Source organism: Triticum aestivum, chromosome 1B (genome assembly GCF_018294505.1).
Source record: "Triticum aestivum cultivar Chinese Spring chromosome 1B, IWGSC CS RefSeq v2.1, whole genome shotgun sequence".
NCBI classification, from domain to species: Eukaryota; Viridiplantae; Streptophyta; class Magnoliopsida; order Poales; family Poaceae; genus Triticum; species Triticum aestivum.
This window is the reverse complement of record NC_057795.1, coordinates 446,447,188-446,454,260: the sequence shown is the minus strand read 5'-3', so window position 1 is coordinate 446,454,260 and position 7,073 is coordinate 446,447,188. Positions and strand designations below refer to the sequence as shown.

The 7,073-nt window shown below is 41.0% G+C and overlaps 1 non-coding gene across 1 annotated transcript; it reads right to left on the bottom strand.

The window, feature by feature from the left end:
• Positions 1 to 352: 352 nt before the first annotated feature.
• Positions 353 to 456, bottom strand: LOC123150882 (small nucleolar RNA R71). Its single transcript, XR_006475391.1, has one exon. It is a non-coding gene; the product is annotated as a small nucleolar RNA R71 (small nucleolar RNA).
• Between the last annotated feature and the right edge of the window lie 6,617 nt (positions 457 to 7,073).

The window sequence follows — 7,073 nt, the reverse complement described above, 5'->3', positions numbered from 1 at the left end:
TGATGTTTGGAGGCCAAGCAGCCAATGCTATTTCACAGGGCCACTTTGGTCGTCTTTTGAGGCGGAAAATTTTGAGCTAAAGCCTGGTCTTATTGCTTTGGTTCAACAACATCAGTTTGGAGGGTTGCCTATTGAAGATCCTTACGAGCACTTGCTCCGAGTCCTGGAGTATTCAGATACAGTAAAGTACCATGGAGTTCCTCAAGATGTTATCAAGTGCATGCTATTCACATTCTCTCTCCGAGATGATGCTCGTGCTTGGTATCGATCCTTGCCATCAAGATCATTTGGTTGGAACGAGATATCACGAGCTTTCTTGGATAAATATTTCCCACTACACAAGCAGTTTGCAATTCGAGATGAGATCTTCAATATCATCCAGCGTGAAGGTGAGAGCTTGTATGATGCTTGGGAGAGAAACAAAGCCTTATTCAGGAGATGTCCTAATCATGGGCTCGAGAGATGGTTAGAACTGCAGATATTCTATAGAGGGTTGACTTTGGACACTCGAGCTTACGTCAATATGGCAGCGGGTGGAGCTATTATAAACAAGACACTTGATGATGCCTTTTTGCTGATTGAGAGCATAGCTTTCCACCAACTTCAGTGGTAGAGTGAGAGACCCAGCTCAGATTTGTTGGTTTGCTGTCACCACACTTAACCTCAGCAAGAATGTCTTACACAAAAGCCAGAACCAGTTTCTCTGTGTGACAAGATTGAGCTTTCATGGATTATCTTTGACGATGATGACACTAGCCTAGTTGACACACACATTGCAGATCATATGAATACTAGTGTTCGAGATTCAGTTTTGCATTGTGATGATTCTTTTGTGGATGAACCAGAGCTGCAGTTAGTTACCTTTGATACTGAGGAGTCACCTGTGGTTGATATAAATCATGTGCTGCCTGAACCAGACATGGAGAAGTTCACCTTTGATGACATTAGCCACATCGATTCCTCAACACTTGAGCCTGAGATGGAAACCTTCATTGTTGATTATGATGAGGTTGCTCTAGATGTCAAGAAGCCAAGCTCTAATATTTCACTTGTTGACACGAGTCCGGTTGAAATTTCTACTATCACACCTCACTTGGTATCTTCAATTGAGGTAGTCCTGAAGCTTCTTCCTAACTATCTCAGGTATGATCTCAGCTTTCTGGACAAGACATGTCATATCGCTGATATTGCCTATGCCCCATGTGACTTATTGTTGATACATGTTCCTGATTTGATCAATAGATATACTTATATGATAGGGTACTCTATCGATGACTTAGAGGGCATTCTCTCTATCACTTGTATTGGCTTGGTTGTTGAGTGTTCTTTTAGGTTGATGCTTGTGTACCATTTACTGCGAGTTAACCGAGTTCGAGATGACATTCCCTGGGATCCTGGTGGATTCACGGCATGGTGATGAGGAGAAGCAATGGGCACACGCGAAGACGAGTGAAGCTGGAGCAGGCATGGGGATAGAGAAGCAAAAAGAGAAGAGCTGCAGTTTAGAGAGCGTTGAGCGAGTGCTACTTCCTATATAAAGCCCGGTGAGCTGTTTCATGACCCATTCTGAGTATATCATCCATTGATACATGCTGAAATCAAATGTTATTTGGGTTGCTTAAGCCATGTCTTAAATATTGCCCCACTGAATTTTATTTGACATATGGTGCTTGATGAGAATATGCGAACTGATTGTTGAATGCCATGTAAACTAGTGATCTACATATTGCTTGCTTTGCTGAAATTAGTGAAAGTTACTAGTTTTGAGTGCTCAAATCCCTAGTACACTAGAAAACTTAATCATGTTCTGCTTTTACCTCGATACACCTAGATCACCATGTTTAGATGCTGAATTTGTGCCAAGTGTCTTCCCATTGAGAGCAATCACCTAACCACTATGGATTAGCATGCTATGTTCCCTGGATCGATAGGATGTGAACCAGACATGGAGAAGTGATGATTCCTGTTTTTGCTCTTATGCGTTGTTCATTTAAGATAAGTAATAATGAATAAACAAGTCTGGCTACCTACAGTAGCATGTCATGTTCCCGGGATCGGTGGCATGTGAAATCGGGTTAGCTTGGGCAGTAATTAATAATAATAAAAATGTAATTGTCAAACCAGGTGTATACCATGTTCTCGGGATCGGTGGTATGTTCCTTTGGGGAGACAAACAAAAAAGTTAATAAAAATTGGTTAAGCCAGGTGTATACCATGTTCTCGGGATCGGTGGTATGTTCCTTCGGTGAGACTAATAAAATAATATGTGTGTTTCTTTCAAATTCAATAAGTGGTTCAACCACAAAGTCATATTTCTGCAAATAAGAGATTTAATTCCAGTTCTTTTTGTTCTCGGGATCATGCTCTCTTTAGGAACCATTTGGCGCAGTCATCATTTAAACTTGTTGATCCTCTTTTATCATTGTAAAAGTTTAAAATGGTCATGCTTACTAGTATCTTACCGCTTTGAAGTACTCCTACCCATTAATTTTCACTAGCTAAGTCCAAAGCATGCACTGTTTAGAGATCTACTTCACTTGGTATTCTCTAGTCAGCTGACTATTCACTATCTTGCTCTTATCATATGCCTTTACTTGAGGACAAGTAAAGATTTAAGTGTGGGGGAACTTCCATAAGTATATTTCACATATATAATTTTGGTACTCAAATGTAGCATCTATCATGATATATCTGTCCATTCTTGCCATGATTGATTGAATATTGCTTGATAATCATAAAAAAAGAACATTTACTAGTCTTTGGTATATCTTGCAGAAATGTGCGCAAAGGCACCAATAATCGTCACGATTCTGTCTAGGTGGTTATCGAGAAGAGTGAAGAAAAGAAGAGAAGGAAGAAGATACTTGAGTGAGATGAAAAGAAGTAACCAGGGGGCTTGCTAAAGAAGTGAGAGGACCTTCTTCTGAAGAAAGAAGAGAAGGAGGAGGGATAATGTGTAAAGTTTGCGGATCAGGAGGGGATCAAAATCCCTAGATCGGCTCCATTCCCCATCGGGCCTGGCACACATCTCTCTCCCTCATCCCTCCTTCTCCACCTCCGGCCGCCGCCACGGCCAGGCCAGTATGGTGGTGCGCCAGCAGTCTCCATCCACTACACTAACAACACCCAGTACCACCATCACCTCCATCCACCAGCGCCACACCACCCATCCACCTCTCCCTGCTGCTTCCCCTTGCTACTCACGCCCTGGACCAGCCATTGGGGTCGCCGGCGTCTGATCCCCCGCGCGCCTCCAACTGCTGCTGCTTTCTCCCACGCCCCTACTGCTGCTCCTCTATCTGCTTCTCCTGCTCTGCTTCCCCTAAAGCTGTTGCTGCTCTTCATCTCCTGCGCCCCCTGCTGCTCTTCCTTGCCGAAGCTCTTCTCTGAACCTCTCCTCCTCCCAACGTCCCCCTGCTGCTCCTTCCCCTTCACTTCCTGCTGCCGGTCCCCAACTTTTCTTGCTGCTCCTTCTCTCTGTACCTCTGCTACTGCTTATTCTTCGCCTACCTCGCTGCTTCCCTGCTTCTTCTGAATCACTTTCTCCTTCTCCAACACTCGCTACTGTTCTCTCTCCCTCTCTGAAATTTCTATGTATTAGATGTGAGCGGGTTCCTGTGAAATTCGGACTTGTCCTTGTCTGGATGTATTCTGTTGATTTGCAAGAACTAGAACCGTTTTTGTGCGTGTACATGTGTGTGTGTGTGTGTGTAATTTCTGTGAACATTTAGAGTGGAGACTTGATAATTGGTAATCTGTTTTACTATTTCAATATATGTGAATTTTCTGTCAGTTAGTTTCCCATGATATTGTGATTACCTATTGCGATCAATTTGTGTTGTTTGTGCTCTCTGTTAAATGAGTTGTTTGAACATCTTTAATTCTTAGTCCCTGTGTTAGCTATGTACGTGTGAATATATATATGCTTGTGATGTGAAGTACTTCTGGTCATGTCCCTTGATCTTAATTCTTCTCTTTCATACTAGTTGCTAAACATTTATGTGTTGGTGTCTTGTAGTTTTCCTTGTTTCTCATGTCTGCCTGTGCTAGTATTTTAGTTCCCAAAGTAAAACAAATAAAAACACCAAAAATATAGTGAGTACATTTTATTTGTCAATGATTTTCTGGAACAAACTTGCTTTACTTTTGTTTGTCTTGCAATATCAAAAACCTTTTCATCTGATCTAGCTTTAGCCGAGCACGATTGTCATCGCCTAGTCCCTGTGGAGAACACGACACTCGCAGTTCGGGCATAAAACCCCCTCTACACTTACAATTGATCAGCTATATCCATGGCTTACGCTCATGTATTGCGTGAGAGTTGAAAAAGCTGAAACGCGTTAAAAAGTATGAACCAATTGCTTGACTGAAACCGGGGTTGTGCTTGATGGGAGCATTTTGTGTGAAAAAAATAAAGCATAGCCTAACTATATGATTTTATAGGCATAAGCTTTCTTTGGCTATGTTATTTTGATAAGACATGATTACTTGTTAGTATGCTTGAAGTATTACTACTTTTATGTCGATATTAAACTTTTATCTTGAATCATTTGGATCTGAACATTCATGCCACAATAAAGAAAATTACATTGAGAAATATGCTAGGTAGCATTCCACATCAAAAATTCTGTTTTTATCATTTACCTACTTGAGGACGAGCAGGAATTAAGCTTGGGGATGCTTGATACGTCTCCAACATATCTATAATTTTTTATTGTTCCATGCAATTATATTACTTATTTTGGATGTTTAATGGACTTTACTAAGCACTTTTATATTATTTTTGGGACTAACCTATTAACTGGAGGCCCAGCCCAAATTGTTGTTTTCTTGCCTATTTCAGTGTTTCACAGAAAAGGAATATCAAACGGAGTCCAAACAGAATGAAACCTTCGGGAGAGTTATTTTTGGAACAAACGCAATCCAGGAAACTTGGAGTGGACGTCAAGAAGCAAACGAGGAAGCCACAAGGCAGGGAGGCGCGCCCCAGGGGGTGGGCACGCCCCCACCCTCGTGGGCCCCTCGTGGCTCCCCTGACTGACTTCCTTTGTCAAGAAGCAAGTCTCTTCGAATTATCAGTTTGGTTTGGCCTACTAGATTGATCTTTCTTGCAATGGGAGAAGTGCTTAGCTTTGGGTTCAATCTTGCGGTGTCCTTTCCCAGTGACAGCAGGGCATCAAGGCACGTATTGTATTGTTGCCATTGAGGATAAAAATGTGGTTTATATCATATTGCTTGAGTTTATCCCTCTACATCATGTCATCTTGCCTAATGTGTTACTCTGTTCTTATGAACTTAATACTCTAGATGCATGCTGGATAGCGGTCGATGTGTGGAGTAATAGTAGTAGATGCAGAATCATTTCGATCTACTTGTCGCGGATGTGATGCCTATATACATGATCATGCCTAGATATTCTCATAAATATGCACTTTTCTATGAATTGCTTGACAGTAATTTATTCACCCACCATAATACTTATGCTATCTTGAGAGAAGCCACTAGTGAAACCTATGGCCCCCGGGTCTATTTTCCATCATATAAGTTTCCAATCTATTTTATTTTGCAATCTTTACTTTCCAATCTATATCATAAAAATACCAAAAATATTTATCTTATTATTATCTCTATCAGATCTCACTTTTGCAAGTGACCGTGAAGGGATTGACAACCCCTTTATCGCGTTGGTTGCGAGGTTCTTGTTTGTTTGTGTAGGTACGAGGGATTTGCGTGTAGCCTCCTACTGGATTGATACCTTGGTTCTCAAAAATTAAGGGAAATACTTACGCTACTTTGCTGCATCACCCTTTCCTCTTCAAGGGAAAACCAACGAAGTGCTCAAGAGGTAGCAATGCTACATGAGGAAAAGGCGGCCGCCATCAAATATTAAAGAAGAAGGGACATTTGCCTCCAGAACTAACATTAGTGGACGAGGACGGTAACCAATGGCCAACGAAGGAAGCCTTAATTTTTGTAAAGGGTTGAGTTTGGTACCGATGTTGGTTGGCATCTACTATGTGAGCACTAGAGTAGTGCTGAATTTAGAGGGTTATCTTTAACCATCCAGAGGAACAGACTTGTCTTCCATTGTTTAGTGGTGCGAAGAATGTTGTTGCCACACATCAATTTTTGGTACTCTATTTTCTTCAAGCATCTCTCTGCTTCCATTGAATAAGAAAGTTTCATTTACATTGGATGATGCGTCACACTCTTTAAATTCAGAAACTCAAAACCAGGAAATACCCTAGAATTTTAGGTGCTTGGCTTCACATGTACAAATTGCATCAAGGGATTGATCAAGAGCTGGTATGCAGTCAAAGAACTGTTGATCAGTGGGTTAGTAAAATCTTGCGACTTAGTTCATTATAATCATCATGAAAACTATGTGCATAACAATGTAGTTTACCATTAATTTTAAAATTTTAAAGGAGTATTTTGATAAGGCAATGACAAATGCCCATGGATAAAATTGGGAAGATGAGCACCCATATTTAGATGGACAAATCATCTATGAAGTAGCAGGTTGGATGCCACATGGCAAGCTGGGAATTGCTAATGAGTTATTTAGCAAAGCGGAGAAGGAAAAGTTTAAGTCTAAAAGGGTGATGGACTCACAACTAGCGCGGTCTACTAGGGAGGACCACCCAAAAAGAGAGAACAAACATTGACAGCGGGACATCAAGCGTCTTTGAGGCATTGAGATTTTGTTTAGGTAATATTATCTTCTCTTATAAATTGGAGTCTGAGTGAATAGGGTTGTGCTGACATGTTGATGTTTATAGTCTTTGGCTGAGAAAGGGAGTTGACTTTGATGGCATAATGCAATCAGCAACATATGACTTGGTAAGTCAAATCCATCTCGATGGTAGGCTTGCAGCAATGGAACCATTAAATAATGTTTCTTTTGTATGTGATACATATTCCACATCATATTCTGAAGACGGATTTCAAAGGGAACAAGGTGATGTGCCTCAACACCAAACTGAAAAGGTTAGCTCATTGTCATTGTGCCAACAACTCTGGCAGTGACCCCTCCTTGTTCCTCCATTTTTGTTTTTATATTTGCTTTTTTC